General features: G+C 48.8%; 1 protein-coding gene and 1 pseudogene across 2 annotated transcripts in view; both read left to right on the top strand.

Moving 5' to 3' along the window:
• The window catches only part of STK40 (serine/threonine kinase 40), a 39,294-nt gene that overhangs the window by 1,662 nt on the left and 24,074 nt on the right, over positions 1 to 13,558 (top strand). Inside the window, exon 1 of one of the 2 annotated variants that reach the window (XM_006924237.3) lies at positions 1 to 103. The exons of the other annotated variant lie outside the window; for it this stretch is intronic. The gene's annotated coding sequence lies outside the window, so the exon portion shown is untranslated. The remainder of the gene's footprint in view (positions 104 to 13,558) is intronic. 2 annotated transcript variants of the gene reach the window in all.
• Positions 11,962 to 12,080, top strand: LOC112473094 (annotated as a pseudogene).

Here is a 13,558-nt window from a genome sequence, read left to right on the forward strand (position 1 = left end):
GCCCCGACGCCCGGCCCGGCCCCGGCCCCCCGGGACGGAGCGCCGAGCAGTCCCGGCTCCGGGCTACGGACTATGGGCGAGCAGCGCTGAGCACCGGGGGAAGGTGAGGGCGGGGGTCCGGGAGCGAGGAGCCGAGCAGGGGATGCGGGTTGGCTGGGCGGGCCTCAGTAGCCTGGTGGTGGGACCGGGGTGACAGCCCGAGGCCATCCGGCTGTGACAGAAATGGCAACGGCGAATGCCCCCTCCTCTTCTGGGGTCTGCCGTTCCCATGCAGCGGGGGCGGGGGCTGCTGCGCGCCGGGGCTGCGGGGAGCCTTGGTCTCGGTACAGCCCTGGGAGGTGGACACTACCAGCCTTGCCCGGAGTCTCTCGACCAGTAAGTGAAGGCACCGGCGTTTGAAGCTGCCAGGTTTCCCCCAAGAGACTCTCCGTCTCTCCATGCTTCCCTCCTGGTCCCGAGAGTGACTTGAAAGTTAGAACGAGTCCCCAGGGAGGGCGAGCCAGGGCTTCCATCTGGCACCATCGCTGCTGGGAAATTTCGCCTCACCTGCAGCGTTCAGGTGTGGGTCAGAGCTACCTGCTTGGCAGTGCTATGTTTGGTCGGCCTTTTCCAAAGAGGGAGCCTGCTGCGGTGGTCACTGTTTCACCTGCCATGCCGGGTCAGACCCGCCCATTCCCACGCCATTTGGTCCCACCTTCCCGCCAGTAAGTAGGGGCGTTGGGATTCCCGACTCCGCGTTCTCTGCCTACCCCCCCACTCCCTAGGTTTGATGCCAGTTTGTTGGCGGAAGGAAGAGATGACAGCCGCCTTCTGTGGCAGGATAGACTTTGCTCTGTTTTAAGTCACTGGAGGAAACCGGTTGGCTTTGCTTGGTTTTGAAAGCAGTGGGGAAGAGAGAGGGTAGTCACTCTGGGCTGGGCGCATTTCCCTCTTGGCTTAGCTTTCATGAGATAAGGAAGAGCAGAATATGTAATTGTAAGGTAAAAAGAATCCTTGTTTGTAAACAGTTCTCCTGAGCTGCTCTAATGGCCCTGCTGTGCCAGTTCTGTTGGTTAGATCTAGACAGTCTGGAGATAGCCCTCATTCATTCATTCATTCCCCATATGACAGCAGTGTCCTTGCCTAGAGAGGCAAGTACCCTATATTATACTGGTTAATACTGGGCTTTGGAGCCAGACTTTTTGAGTTCATTCTGGCTCACAGCTTTCCAGCTGTGACCTTGGGCACATTGTTTAACTTCTCTGTACCTCAGTGTTCTCGTCTCTAAAACAGGGTTGATAACAGAGTTCTTATGAATATTTGAAAGGTTAACAAATGTAAAACACATAGAACCATGTCTGCCACATAATAAGCGTTCAATAAATATTAGCTATTATTATTTCAAGAAGCTCATGGTCTGGTTAAGGGAGACTGACCTGTAAACAAATAGTTGACATGTGTTCTAAAAAAGCTAGTAGCAGCAGGTAGAGAGGGCTGTGGAAGCCCAGTGGAGACACCTGCTAGCTCAGCCTGGGTGGCAAGAGGGAAGGCTTGACGGGAGCTATGATGCTAGAGCTGCATCTAGAAGGATGGGAAGGTTTAGCCAGGGGAAATTGAAGGGGTAAGTTGTTCTACTTAAAGAGAGACAAGTAAACTCATTGTTTATTCCAAAAACCTCAGATCGTTCAGTATGGTGGTATGGAAGTCGACATGGTACAAGGTAAGGCAGTACAGGCTGACAAAGGAACAAACACCACATTAACAGTTTGTGACTTTGTGCCAAGGGCCATGGAGGGCCAGTGAAAAGGTTTTAAGCAAAGAAGTGTCATGACTGGATCTAGTTTTAGAATTATCTCCCTCGAGTCCCAGCAGAGGAGGGAAGGAAGTGAGGAGAGACTAAAGGACTGGAGACCTCTTCAGAGGCCATTGCAGGCCTCTGAGTGAAGAGAGTTGGTGCTGGGGTGGTGGAGCTTTGCTGAGGAGGTAACCAGTGGCAGATGACAAGCTCCCTACATTGCCCTGGGCTTTTCTGTCTAGCGCAGACGTACTTGGTGCATGTAGCCCTCTCTTCCTGAGCTTACAGGTTGCTTGACCAGCCAAGGAGTTAAGGCTGCCCTCTCAGAAGGCCAGTTGTAGGGGGTGCTGTATGTGTTCCCTTCTACATTTAATTTGACCTTTTGTGAAGACAGCAGATTGTAATGGTTAAGAGCCTTCTTGGCTCTACAGTCAGACAGAACTGGGTTCTAATCCCAGCCCTCTGGTCATTAGAGGTTATTTATTCTCTCCAGGCCCAGCTTTCTCATCTGTGAAATGGAGACAGTCGGAGCCCCTCCCTAGTAGAGCAGTTGTGAGGATTAAGTAAAATGTAGCAGGTTGAGCATTTAGCACACACCGAGTAAGAAATGCTTAAAAGTGTTAGCTGTCATTACAGACTACAGGAAAGAACTTCCAAGAATTAGTTGATGTGATTAGTGGCAACTAGAACTGTGTCCCATTGAGCTGTCAGAAGTATCCTGAGGGATCACAAGATCACAGAATTTTATTGTATTCTTTCTGAAAAGGAAATCTGTAGGGAGTTTACCCAGTCTGTATGGGAGCCATTTGGATGATTCAGCTCAGCTCTTTAAAAGAGCCATTTTTTTAAAAATAGAAGTAGGACTGCTGAGGAAAAATATTCTATCTTAAAGTACAAGAAAGAGTATTTAGAATTTTTTCCATGTATGTCCCTTTTAGTGACCCTAGTCTAGTGTCTGAATTAGTATCATCAGGAAGCGTTTCATACATTGATGTGTGTGGTGGCACAAAATCCAGAACTTGAATTCCACACACACAGCTCCCACGTATGGCTGGGGATGTGGTAGATACTGGGGGCAGAAGGAGAATGGAGAGGTAGGCAGCAGGGATGGGACAGGCTCCTAACCAATGAACACTTGCATGGAGTTTGACAAGTTTCTCACAGAAGTCAGTACAGCTTGTGGGAACCCGGAGGAAGGAGTGATTCCCCTGGAGAATGAGGAGATTGGGGAGAACTCTGGAGAGCCCTTAAAGCTAAAACTGGATCTCGAAAGGTGAATAGAGTTTTCTGAGGTCTCAGAAAGCAGTCTAGGCAGGGGAGCAGCATGGCGCAGGCATGGATGCGTGCTGGTGTGTGTGCACTTTGGGAATCACAAGAGGTTCTAACACAGGATGCGAAGGGACCTGGCTGTAGGACATGCTGCAGGGTTAAGCACCAGTGCTAAAATGCTTGAACTACTAATTCTCTTGGTGATGGGATGTTTTGTTTTAAGTGAAGGAAACATTAGACCTGCATCTTTCTAGGAGTCCTCTGGCTGTGAGTAGAAGATGGACTGGGGAGAGAGTGTCTGGAGTCCCTGTGGGAGGCTGTTGCAGTAATCAAAGCAAGGGCTAGAACGGGCCTGGATTAGGGCAGAGATCAGAGCTGTTTCGGGGAAATCATCCGGACTCTGAGAGTGTTTGAAAGTGACGATTAAGGAAAGAGCAACCGTGGCAGGTGCTCTTAGGGTTTCTGTTTTGGGTGACAGAATGAATGATAGTGCAGAGATGGGATGGCTTGGGAGAAGACAATGGCCAGTGAAATCTGCCAGGTCCATTCAGTAAGCCCTGAGCACACCCTCGTGGGATAGGGTCATCTGTGAAGTCTGTGGCTCCTTGTCTGGCTTTGAGCCAGGCTTCCCTCTGGTTTTGCCTGAGTCAGCACCTGGGCAGTTTCCCTTCCTTCACCTTTCCTCCTGTCCAAATTTGCTCAGAGGTAAACTTCTTCAGTATTTCAAAACCCAAGTGGATGAGTCTGAAAAACTCCCATAATTTTTGCAGCCTTCAAGTGGCCCTAAAGAGCAGCCCTTCAATCTAGCACTCTCCACAGATTCAGCAAGTGACAGACTGGTGGGGTCTTGGACAGCAGCTACCCTCAGGGGAGAGATGGCTTTCCCAGTGTTCCCTGGAGATCTTATCTAGAAAGAGACCTTGAGATTGGATTTACTCCAGAGGGTGGATCAGCAGACTCGGTCCCTCTTCTCAGGAAGGAGAGGTGTCAGCCAGAGTCCACAGACACTCACTCAGAACCATCAGGGAAATGCCCTTATCCCCCTGAGTGTGGAGCTGGACCTGAATGGGATTGGGCAGTGGAGAGGGATGTGCTGGTGGGTGGAGCTTCACACAGGCCCTTTGGAAATGGGGAGCTCTCTGCAAGATTTGTCCTTGCATTTGTGGTGTAAAGAAGGTAGAAGGGAAAGTGGCCTGAAACAAGGGCATTTCTTCCTACTCTACCTGCTCAGGTGAGCCTGTGGCTTTGAAGGTGGCCCGGCCCACAGCAGCCCTGCATATTCTCTCGGATCTATAATCAAGATCCCCAAGAGGAGAAAGGATGCCATTGTTTGCTTTGATTTACTTACTCTCTTAGAAGTGGTTCCACTTTGGCACATACATGTCTGTGTCATTTGGGGCTACATTATGTCATCATCATGTGTGTAACTTTTTCAAGTTCACTACTGATGTGCTCAGGTTATTTTCTGTCTTTTGCTCTCCAAACAAAGCTGAAGTGACTAAACATATACATGTGATCTTGCCCACCTTAGACATCTGCAGCATAAATTTTAGAAGTGGGGTTGCTGCTTCAAACAATATCTTTTATTATTGTTGTTGTTGTTGTTGTTGCTGTTGTTGTTGTTATTATTATTATTATTAGAATATCTAGGCCTCCTTTTAATAAATTGAAGCAGCCTGATTTATCCCCAGCAAGCAAAAGTCATCTTTTTTAGGTCGAGGTCCTCCTTTTCTGAGGGTGCTACAGCACAGTGGTGGTCATCCTCTTTTGACTAATGGCAGTCTGTCTTGGGTATGAGTTTAGACTCCCCAGTATAGCAGTATACAGGCCTGATGAATGCTGGGAAGTTGAAAGCACAGAGGTAGCAAAACTGAGAAGGGCTGTTATCATTCAGAATGAAGCTGTCCCCTCTAAATATGTTTATAGGCTGCCACTTACTTGGCAAAAGAGATGGACAAAGGATCTTTAGCCTTTAGGGAGGCTGTGACCCAAGGGACTAGCCTGGACATTGCCATGAGAGTTGACAGGAGCAGGACTGGTGTGCCTGTCGTTTGTCTTTGGGTTTAGGGTAGAGCTGGTAAAGCGGTGATAAGGGAACAATAGGTACTTCTAGGGAGGGGCTTGATTCATCCCCTTGGGAGACCTTGGGACTGGCATAGCCCAAAATTCTGTAGGGTTTTTGGAACCCCACTGCTGGCATCTGCCAACTCCTGCTCCTTTTCGAAGCAGATGTGGAGCTCCTGGCGTTACCATGTTTGGGGCGAGTTGCACGGGGTATGTTCTCTTCTGACTCTCCCAAGGTCATCTCTCCTGAAGAAAAAGGAAGGAAACCAGCCAACAAAGAAAGATCCCCACCACCTCCCAGGTCCTTGTCTAAGTACTCTGTAATACATACTGAATCCTTCTCACATCTAAGGAACAAAGAGTTGTCTCTGTTTTACCCCAGGCTCAGAGGGGTTCAGTAACCTGTCCACTTTTACACAGCCAGCAAGGGCAGAGCTAGATTTCTAAACCCACATTTGTGTGACTCTGGAATGGATGCCATCCCATTCCTCCATCCAGGCCAGGCTCTGGCCCCAGGGAGCCCAGCCCACATGGAATCTTAGACTCATAGAGCCTAGAACTGGAAGGGACCTTGACAAAGCTGAAGCAGTCCCTTCTTTGCTAGAAGAATGGAAACTGCCACTACCTGGAGACAAGTCCCTCCTCTCCTGCTCTGTGAGTAGTGAGTTAGGAGACTTTCAGCTATGTCATCCAGCAGTTAAGGGCCTAGGCTCAAAACCCAGTTCTGCCACTTGGTAACTGAGTGACCTTAAACAAGTCACTTTCTATATTCAACCCCAGTTGCCTCCTCTATAAAATGGACATAATGCTCTTTACAGCTAAGGTAGTGGTGAGGATTAGACGTGAGGTGTTGTCTATAGCAGGTTCAGCCTAGTGCCTGGCCTGCAGTAGTGGCCCAGGTGAGCTCTTTACAGCAGGTCTGCGAGTGTCCCAAAAGCTGCATCATGAGCCAGCTTCCAGGTCTCCAATTTGAATGGTCTGGTGGTTCTCCCAGCCCTTATAGATACCAGGTGGCAAGCAGGAAGTTCCTTAAAGGCATGTTTGCAAGTTACCTGGGAGATCTTAAGTGTGCCAGGAGTGGTGGTTTTGGCCTTCCGCCCCTCGCCTGATACAGCCTTGCATCGGTACACAGGCCCATACTGCATTCAGGGCACTTACACTCACACCTGTGTTCCCATGTCGCATTCCCTCAGTGTGCCTTCTCTGTGGCCCAGCCTCTGCCTAGTTCCATTACTGCTCTCAACAATTTTAATAGGTTCAGAAAATTTAGATTTTTAAAAATTATTAATATAATAGTCTATGATAAAATAACTATAATAGTCATTATATTAGTCTATGGTAAAATATGGAAGAATATTAAACAAAACTCTCCCTCTCCTCCCTGGGCTCCTAATTTTGCTGTCTGGAGATATCCATTCTTGTTTCTTCTAGAAATTTCCTATGTATATTCAAAGGTGTGTATAATTTTTTTTTTTTTTTACCCAAATGGAATTATACAAATAGTACTGCTGTTTGCCTTTTTTTTTACTTTCCCATCCCCGCTTTTTATGTAATGTATCATAGACATCTCTATCAACAGGTATAGATTTAGTCTTAAGGGATGCATAGTATTCCATTGTCTGGATGGACCATGATGTGATAAAGCAGCCCTCTCTTGGTGGACATTTAGATTGTTTCCTTTCTGAGGTGTGTATGCATGGGTTTTGATTTTGGTGGTTATGTCTTTTGTGACTTTTTGCTGCTACACATGAGGACCCTCTAACGCATTAACCTTTGTGCATTCGTGTGAGTATATCTGCAGGATAATCTCTAGAACTGGAAGTGCTGGGTCTGAGACATGTGCATTTCCTTTTACTTTGTCGGCTGTTGTTTCACATGCGTCTTCTGTGCTCCTGTCGGGCCTGTGCAGGGGTTCTGAGGTAGACGAGGCCCCAGGCCCTGTCCTGAGAAGCTCACCCTCTTGAGAGATGCAGGCAAGCAGACATGCGATGAGTGTGTGCTCACCAATGCATGGACAGTGTCTGTCCGTGGCGGGTCGTGGCCCTTGGGATTGGCCATGGCTGGCTTCTCAGGCTGAGAGCAGGTGAGGCCCTCCTGTGGGCCCACCCCTCTGAACAGCCTGCTGAGGGGCACTCCGATGGCAAAGCCTGCCGTTTGCCTCTGTAATCTTGTCCCTCCAAGCAGCCATAGCTAGCAGCATTTAGTAAAACTGCAGAAAGTGAACAGTATTGTTCATTGTCAAAGTTGTGAAATTTAATTGAATTTAATTTTTGATAGAGGCAGTTAAGAAAAGGCAGTTTGCTGGCCCTAATCCAAATTGCCTTTCTCACAAGATAATTGTAGTGATTTTTGCTATTAAAAAAACAGTATAAAGAGAATCACGTGCACCTGGGCCTGGCCTGTGCTTTCCCGTCTGTCACTCTGGAAATCTGGACTAGAAGGAAACTTAGCATTTGTCTAATGCCTCCCACACTGGCTCCCGGCAGTCCTCAGGGAACCCTGTGCAGGGCAATGCTGCTCCTCTCCTCTAGGTGGGAGACTGTGAAGCAGAGAAGCATGTGTCCAGGTCACACAGGAGACGCAGAGGTGGCTCTCAGACTCAGCCCGCCTTCTTTAGTTGCTTGCTGCTTTCTCCTTGCCTGATCTGGGCCACCGTGAGTGGCAAAAACCTAAAGTCCACACAGGACCCCGTGGCAGGCCTTGTTCCTGGGTTGAGTCACTGCACAAAGCAATAACTGATGGTTTGAGCTGAGGGGCCCCTCTCACGTGCTTATGCCAGGGTGCCCCTAGTTGTAAGGAGGCTGGCATTATGGGGAGGACTGTCATTGGTTCAGTCTGCTATCACTGCACATGGCAGAGGGCCCCCCCACAGACCCAAGGGGCCACCCGGCATGTCTCCCAAGCCAGTGTGTTTGGCTGCTTCCCCAGGCTGCTTCTCTGGATGGGAGATACCAGGGCAGCACAGCCTGAGAAAAAGCTATTAAGTCTGTCCCTTCCTCCTTCAACACCCACACACAGTGACGGATTATTTGTTGTCACATCAGCTGCTTCCGGAGGCCCATGGGAGGGGTGAAGTGGTGGCAGGGCTCTCGATGCTGCCCTGAATTCTGTTCTGGTGGCTCCCAGAGTGGCTGTTGGTGAAGTCTGCAGGGACTGGTTTCTTATGCTATTTATCTTTTTCCCCAGAGAGGCCTACAAGGCCATCTCTGTGTGCACAGCTCTGGAGCCTTTTCTCCCAGAATCGCCCCTCGCCTGATACAGCCTTGCATCAGTACACAGGCCCCTTTTGCCTCCAGTCTGTCCCTCCAGCCTTCATGAAGGCCATGGAGGAGCCCAGTGGGTGCTTCCTCAGGGTAGTGGGGTGAAGAAGGACATCACTGATTACATAATCTCTTTGTGTGTGTAATCATGCCTCCTAGAAGAGACTGGAGCTGGACCCTGAGCTGCAGACACTGGGCTTCCTCCTATGAGCAGCAGGGTCTTCAGGCCACTGCTGGTCCCCAGAACTTATGCACTCAGCAGGCTGTAGCCCTATGAGGAAAGGCAGCAGCAGAGGATGGTCTGGTGTGGATGTGCTGGTGGGGAGCGGGCTGGGCACAGGGCCCTCTTTCTGACTGCCCCTCCCACTTCCCACTGGGCTGAGTCACTTCCTCTCTGGCTGCTGCAGGTACTCTCCCACATGCCCAAGAGCACAGCGGGCTTCAGGGGGTGGGGTTCACCCTGTGCAACAAGAGAAAGTTCTGGTTAGAAGCAGCAGCTCACTCGTTACCCCTGAGGCAGTGAAGCATACATTTAGAGAATGATGTGATGTTATGTATTCTTGACAAATTGGAGCTATACATATCCTGCATTTTAAAAAGGAACAAAATCATCATGCTGTTTTGGAACAGTGAAGATGACAGCACAGGCATGAATCTTTGTCATCAGGGAGTCCTGGCTGAAACTGAGGGATTACTAAGCTGCCTCCCCCTCCCCCAGCATCCAGCCTGAGCACAGAAGCAAATGGCTTCCAGGAGCTTCCTGGGGAGATTGCTTGTAGCCTTCAGGCTGCCAGAGAGAAGGTTCATGCCTGCTTCAGAGATGGCTGTCATTCAGACTCAAATGAAAAGCCTTCAAATAGAGCCGCCTTCCAGCCAGCTAGTGGGAACAGAGGAGAACAGGCTGCAGGCAGCCTACTCCAGCCTGTGAACTGGGCCAGGGTCACTATGTCAGCAGTAAAAGGAGGACATCTGTCCTTCATAAAGTTGTGAGAATTTAAAAAATGTAGGAAATGCTAAGAACAATTCCTGGCAAGCAGTAGGTAGATGCCCATCAAATGATAGTTTAAAACGTAGTCACACAGAGAGACTTGTCACCAGGAAGCTTACCTCACATGGAGCAAGGAACGCTCACCTTTCATCCAGCAAAGACTTTGTGACACCATCAGCCACAATATTGTGTCTGATCCTTCAATCATCCCACTTTTAAGGATGAGGAAACTGAGGCCCACAGAGTATAGGTAACTCTCAGAGGATAGGCGACTAGTTCAGGGTCACAAAGCAAGTGAGTGAGGGAAGTTGAACCTGGCTTACCTGTCCCCCAAATCCATCTTGCTCTCCCCACTGGCATTTGAGTTAACTGGTCCATGGTTGGAAACACTTTGTTCCATGGGCTACGAATTCTTAGTTCCATGGGTTGACTTCGTAGGTGGAGAATAGGCCTATAGAGATGTTGGTGGCACTGGTAGAAGCACCTACGTGTGAATACTGAAGTGCAGTGGGTGGTGGCTCCCAGAGTTTTTGGGTCAGAGAGGGGCAGGGGACCCTGCTTTGTTGGCTGGTGGGAGGATGTCTCAGTAAGCGGCTTTGGACTTAGCCCTTTTCTCCAGAGAGATCCGGACTAGGGGACCCTGAAACGTCTCCATCTCCAGGAACAAGTACAGCCCCTCTCTGTCCCTGCTTATCTGCAACTTTCTGCCTTGGCAGCTCCCTGATTCCAGGAGAATGATTGCCTATAAGGAAGTCCAGAGGGTGCTATCCTATCTGTGGTTGGCATTCCCAGAACCACAGCTGACAGGTGGAGAAGGAGCAGCTGAGGAAGCAGTGTAGTCAAGTAGAAAGATATGGGATTCAGAGTTAGAAAACCTGTCTTCATATAGGTGAACTCTTTCAGCAACTAGCCAGATTACTTTAGGCTAGTCTCTCAGTATTTCCGAGCCTCAGTTCCTTTTCCTAGAAAATGTGTTCTGGGGGCAGCGGGAGATCAGTTACTATAGTGTATTTGTAAGTGCTTTGTAAGCTATAAAGCCTTGTACAGAAGTTAATGAGAGGGTGGGCCTCCCAGTGGGTTCTGAATCCAAAATTCACCATCTAGAAAAGGGGCCCAGGGAGTTTTCGAGGGAACTGGCAGCCCTCTAGTGTGGAAGGGTCTGGTCTATAAGCGCGGATCTGCAGATCATCTTAGTTGGATCATGAATTCAGATTTCGCACTGCTCATTCAAGTCTCATCATTTCATTCCAGGTGTAGTCAGCTAGATATATAACTATAACTGGGCCAGAAGTTCTCTTTCCTCTGGGAAGCAAAAGTGGTATAAATTTTTCTGACCAGCAGAAGGATCATCATACTACAAACTTGGAGTGGTCAGGGGACCTGTCACTGATGTGAGGGGGCAGGCCAGGCTGTCGCTCCCACATCTTGCTGCAGGAAAGCAGATATTTTTGCTGGACTCAGCAGAAAGGAGGCTGGTCTGTCCCTCCACCTGTGAGGGGGTGTTCTCAAGCTGTGGGCATGCTGGGAATGGGTTTCGTTCCACAGTGGGGGCTACTCTCCTGCAGCAGGCACTGTCTCAGCGCAGCCTCTGTGGTCAGCTAGCCTAGAACGCCCTGCCTCAGGCTCCCAGACATTTCTGACATGGGACTTTTCCTGGACAGACTTTTCCCAGCACTGCTGCATCACAGTTACCTACCATGGTGATCCCCTGTCTCCCTGATCCTGGATTCTGTCTCCTACCATGAGCCAGTAGACCATCCATACTTTTTTCTGGGTCCCACTCTTGATCTCTGTCCCCTGCCCCAATATGGGCTTTGGTGCCTTCTGGGTGCACAACAAACAGTTCTACACTCTCCGTTTTCTCATTCAGCAGTTTGACAGGCACCGGCAGCGGTGCAGGGAACCAGAGGTGAATTGGGGTTGCTCCCTCAGGGCAGTCCACAACCCGGGGTAGAGGGGTGTCAGACAGATAAACCAATGGTTACAGCACAGCAAGAGGGGACAGAGGTATGCTCAGGTGCTCTGGGAGCTGGAGAAGGAAGGACTTGCTGCAGAAGGTGACATCATTGAGGACTAAAGAAGGACAAGCCAACCAGAGAGAGGAGGGCAGGGCAGAAGTGTTCATGGCACACTCAGGGAAATGTGAGTCATTTGGCATGGCTGGATTTAGCCAGCATATAAGGGCAGTCAGGCTAGAAGGTAGCCTGGGTCTGGCCAGGCTCACTGAGGAGTTTGTTTCTTCCTGAAGATCAGTGAGGAAATTGGAGGAGCCTCAGAGCAGAGACAGACATTCTGCAGGCCCAGGTTCTCAAGCAGAGGAGCAAGTGCAGCCTGCTGGAATCTGTTTGCTCAGCCCCAATTACACAGGCAGCCAAGGTGGGGTCTTCTGATGGAATCAGGGCCGCATCCTTCTTGATCAGCCTCACGGAGAGCAGTACCCCACCATCTTGAACCTGGTACCAAATAATCCCTTTGAAGATGCGCTGCAGAAATATGCCACCAGGTGGCAGACCTGGAGATTGCACAAAGGCCTCATTTTTTACCCCATTCCTTTAGCACAGCATTCGGGGTGGAGAAGGAAGGGAGTCAGTCAAGACTGAAATCCTGTCTACGGCCATGCTACCCTGAACAAGCCCGATTCCGTCTGATCTCGGAAGCTAAGCAGGGTCAGGCCTGGTTAGTACTTGGGTGAGATACCACCTAGGAAGACCAGGTGCTGTAGGTGTAAAAAATTAAAAATAAGGGATTGTAAGATGACAAGGTCCTTGCAACCTGTGAGGTCAACCAAGGGTTGCCTCGCTTAAAAAATTAAAAAAGAATGAAATCCTATATTCATGCCTGGCTGGCTCTGCCCAACAAGTATGAGATTCCAAGTTCTACTGCTGTGGGCTGTGTACCCACCAGAAATCCCTTGGAACCTGTGCATCTGGACAGCAGATGCCTTCAGGGTCTAGGGAGCTATTCCAGCAGGTTGTACTTTGTCCCCTGTCTCCGGGCACCTGAGAGGAAATTACAAACATTGTGACCCTTCAACTCCAAACACTTTAGCATCTGTCACCTAATAACAAGGACATTCTCCTGTGTCCTGTGTTATTCCACAATGCAATTTCAAATCTAGGAAATTTAACATTGATACAATGCTATTTTCTGACATACAGTTCATATTCAGATTTTGCCAGTTGCCCAGTCTGTTCTTTATAACTTTTCCCCACAGGATCACCCATCACATTTACTTGTCATATGTCTTTAGTCTCCTTTAATCTAGAGTAGTTCTTTAGCATTTTTTTTTTTTTTTTTTTACAATCTGACATTGATGTTTTTGAAGTATATTGTTTTGTGTCCCTCAGTTTGGGTTTCACTCATGATCAGATCCAGTTTATACACTTGGTAAAAGAAAAAAGTGACGTAAGTGATGTATCCTTCTAAGTGCATCATATCAGGAGTAACGAACATGATGTCAGTTTGTTCTGTTATTGGTGTTATTAACCTTGACCATCTGGTTAAGACTGCAGCTTGCTTTTTTTTTTTTTAAATTGAGGTATATTTACACACAGTGAATTTCACGGATCTCTCAACTGTACAGTTCAGTCATTTTGACAAGTGCACATACTGAGAAGGTATGTCCTTCAATGTTACAAGTTTATAAGTATATGTGCTCTGTCCCCCTCCCCAAATCCTGCTCCAAGAGATCTTGGACTACAGACACTAGGTCTTAATTCCATCAACTGGATCGTGATGAAGGACCTATTTAGTGTGGCCTCATTAACTTGTGGATGGTCTCGTACTATGCCCAAGTTGATAATTGCCAGCTGGTGCTCCAGCCTCTGCTTCCCCCAAAGACCACTGAACAAAACAAGAGAATAAGATGCTGCGTGCCTCTACCCGAAAGAGTAGGCACTCCCCTTGGCCCATAAGACAACAGTACTCTGGCCTCTACTACAGAATGTAGCTAACCCCCATGCCTCCTATCCTCCCACATGGGAGCATGTCTCTCAGGCTGGCCATCAGACCCCCACCCTAGCCTATACTCTCAGGCTAGCAGACAGCAGGTCTGAGGTCTCTGTTAAGCCTTTAATCTGATTACCCGCCCCACTTCCCTAACTCAGTGGCTAAATATCCTTTTCTCCTTGGACAGGAGAAATTCAAAGCTACTGCGTAGTAGCACAGTTCATCAAATGGCTTACAATGTGCTAGTAGGTATTC

This window comes from Pteropus alecto, unplaced genomic scaffold (assembly GCF_000325575.1).
Source record: "Pteropus alecto unplaced genomic scaffold, ASM32557v1 scaffold39, whole genome shotgun sequence".
NCBI lineage: Eukaryota > Metazoa > Chordata > Mammalia > Chiroptera > Pteropodidae > Pteropus > Pteropus alecto.